This window comes from Lepeophtheirus salmonis, unplaced genomic scaffold, assembly GCF_016086655.4.
Source record: "Lepeophtheirus salmonis unplaced genomic scaffold, UVic_Lsal_1.4 unplaced_contig_1297_pilon, whole genome shotgun sequence".
In the NCBI taxonomy this organism is placed as follows: domain Eukaryota; kingdom Metazoa; phylum Arthropoda; class Copepoda; order Siphonostomatoida; family Caligidae; genus Lepeophtheirus; species Lepeophtheirus salmonis.
In genome coordinates, this window is record NW_027290309.1 from 31,671 (window position 1) to 35,024 (window position 3,354).

At 29.5% G+C, this 3,354-nt stretch overlaps 1 long non-coding RNA gene across 1 annotated transcript; it reads right to left on the bottom strand.

Moving 5' to 3' along the window:
• Positions 1 to 423: 423 nt before the first annotated feature.
• LOC139907458 (uncharacterized) lies at positions 424 to 2,691 on the bottom strand. The gene is made up of 3 exons (XR_011784122.1): positions 1,144 to 2,691; positions 951 to 1,090; positions 424 to 887 (listed from the first exon to the last, which is right to left on the bottom strand). It is a non-coding gene; the product is annotated as an uncharacterized lncRNA (long non-coding RNA).
• Positions 2,692 to 3,354: the final 663 nt, after the last annotated feature.

The window sequence follows — 3,354 nt, forward strand, 5'->3', positions numbered from 1 at the left end:
TATCTCCCGTCTTTTCACGACCAACTTACACGCCTACGTACATGCCTTATAACTAAGGTTAATAATATTGTAGAGAAAAACGCGTGCAAGGAGGAGGGGAAAAAAAAGACATATGGTATCATTGTTTAAAATACTGATGTGATTATCAGGTGCCTGCTTTATTACGATTTTTGAGGGTATAACGAAAGTATTTATATTCAAAATGTTTAATGAAGATATACTACGTATAATCGACTTCGACGTTTTTATCCGTTACAGTAGATTTGAAAACGTCAAACTCCATGAAATCGTAATTTATTATCAACCTTATCCTTAGAATAATAGCTAATGAAAAGACAAAGTAGAGTATTTTGAAATATATTTAAAGTTCCAAGTTTAAAAAGGAAGGCTTTAATTAAATATAATCTACATACTAAAAAATATACCATCATACATTTATGTTAAATATACAAAATTAAACAATTGAAATCATATAACTAATAACAATAAATTATATACAATTGTGCACAGGATAGATATATCTCTACCGATGATATCTAACTAATTATTAATAATAAAATAAATGTCAAAATCATAAAATTAGACAATAAATATACTAATAAAAAAATGTTAGAAATAAATCCATCTTAAAGATTTAGAGCAAAAGCTAATTATGTATTAATGTCCGGAGAAATTACTCATTATTAAGAGCATCAAAAAAGATTTTTTCCTCGTTATTTATGCTTATATAACAATATACTATTATCATGAAGGATATACACAATTGCTAATTATAATGTTACACCCAATGCAACTATTCCCGTTGTTGTGACCATTTAAGCAGTTATTTTTGCCTTTTATGAGTTTTCTTAACACCATTTCTTGGAGCCTATCAACCATTGCTAAGCCTTAAGTGATAAAAAAAGTAATATTTATTGAATATGTAATATTGGAAAACCTAATGATCATACCCAAATCTTTAAGTGAAGAAACTAGTGTCAGACAAACTAGTTGCAAACCATCCGAAGCTACTACCCTCGTTGTTGTGGCCATTTAAGCAGTTGTTTTTGCCATTTAATGAGTTGTGTATCATAATTCTTGATATATTTAGCTAAAATAGAATCATATTTTATGGTTAGATTTAAAAAAAAATGGAATACTTACGGTTAGATAGTTCAAAATTCAGAGTTTCATTTCGAAATTAGTAAATATTTTCTACTTTTTACTGATAACTTGATCGTCATTTGGTGTGGATGACTCAAGACATTTTTATATGTATTTATATAAATGACATCAGTACCAACATCCTCCATTAATTTAATGATAGTTCCTCGGGAAGGGATAGGTTTACCCGTGTATTTCTCCATAAATTTTTTGAACGTAGATGATTAGTAAAGGGTAAGGGTATATACATGCAATAAGCATCTTTGTGGTATCAGAGTTAAAGTCTGACTTGATGTATTCATCATTAACTTGATTTTTTCGATGAATATCTATGCTCTTGATATGAGATGAGGATAATGAGTGTCGTGTAATTCTAGACAGGGGACTAAATGCACATATAGATCGACAAATCTGACAAGCCATCTGTTTCTCATCCGATAAGTATTTTCCAAATTCTTGGGCCTCCATTTTCATAAATCCAGACAGAAGGTGACGTTATTTTAGGTACTTTATTCAGTTCTCTATCGACTATCAGCATCTAATATTATATGAATATTGAATAATAAAGGTGGGAATGATAATGTTCTTAATCGGTAGAAGATGTATATTATTTAATCAATGATGGCATGCGTATTTATTTATTACTCCTCGCACGCTTTTCTATTCTTACTGTTGTGTCTTGACAAAGGTGAGGAGGTACCATTATTATTTATCCAGGACTACCGACAGAAGTGAGGAGAAGGATAGGTGTAGAGGAATAATACAACGGTTATTTATAAGAACATTTGTATTCTTATAAATACAAAAAACAACTCTGATACATACATAAAATACACAACTATTTATACTTAAAACGAGGTAAAAGACTGTACTTTACACACATATATATATACAAGAAAATAATAGAAGAAAACAAGGGGGAAGGAATCACGAATACTGTACACTTACCAAAATTATCACCCTTGCTTATAACTTGATGTTCCTTTCTCAAGAATTAAGGAATAACTACCATTCATAAGGTTACATCTACAAAATGACGTTGCACTTGTTTATGTCATATTTTTTTAACAAAAAGTATTTTCGAAAAAGCAAACAGTCAACTTTGAATACGAGGAAGTAATTAATTATAATGAAGCCATTTGAAAGTGCAAGCAATAAAATATATTTAAACTGTTATTTATGTGTATTTATCACCTACAAAGAGGTATTTCTTATGTTAATTTTTTATTTATTAAATCAATAACACATTGCTAATAATGAGGGTAATTGTTAAACTCAATTTCATAAAACTAGGTAGTAAAAACATTATTCAATTTTTTAACATATTTTTATTTTAAAAATTAAAAATTATCTACGTTATAGTAACGAAGAATCCAGTTTTTAGAGATAGCTATGAAATAATTTCAAATATTTAATTTTGATAAATCCTAAAAAATTTCTTTTTCACTAAAATATTCATCCGGTTTTAGGATTTTTTGAATTATTTTATAGAATAACAGTAAAGGGGATTTAAATGGGTTATTTAAAATCATTTTCCTCCAATATCCATTTTGGTATCTTATATCCTTTACAAGATGTTACATTACGCAAATCCAAAAAACTTTTATGATCTGAGGCTGGATCAATATGGTAAGATGCATTTCTAATCTGGGAAAACAGTTTTGGAGATAACAGTGCAAAATCAATCCTAGAAGACTGGTCTCCCCTTCTCCATAAGAAAGAACTGGTAGAATTTTGACCCCTTATAATATCTACCAAATCTAGTTTTAAAATTAACTTTTGCCGAATATGTTGATTCGCATAGTATCTCGATGTATCCAGATCGACGATGACCTCTCCAATTAACCAGAGTGGAGTTGAATCTTTTCCTTGATCGTTGATAATTGCTTGTAAAAATTTGCAAACACTTTTGATTGGGACCATAAGCGTGAAATAGAAAAAAACCAAAACTCGAAGTCCATGTAAAAACTTTTTGTCACTATCCTGAACCTATGTACTTTTTTAAAAATACGGGATTCTCAATTTTTCTTAAAATTAGTGTTAATACTACTCCTGGATGATCCAGAGCCAGAAAAAATTAATTTATTCTGTAATCCCTCCCTCCGATTACGTCGCTTTCCATTTCTTTGGGTAAGTAAAAACGCTTTATTAATGGTGAGGCTCGGAGCAAAGTTTTTGAAAAGTAGAGGGCCCATTTAAATATTCAAAAAA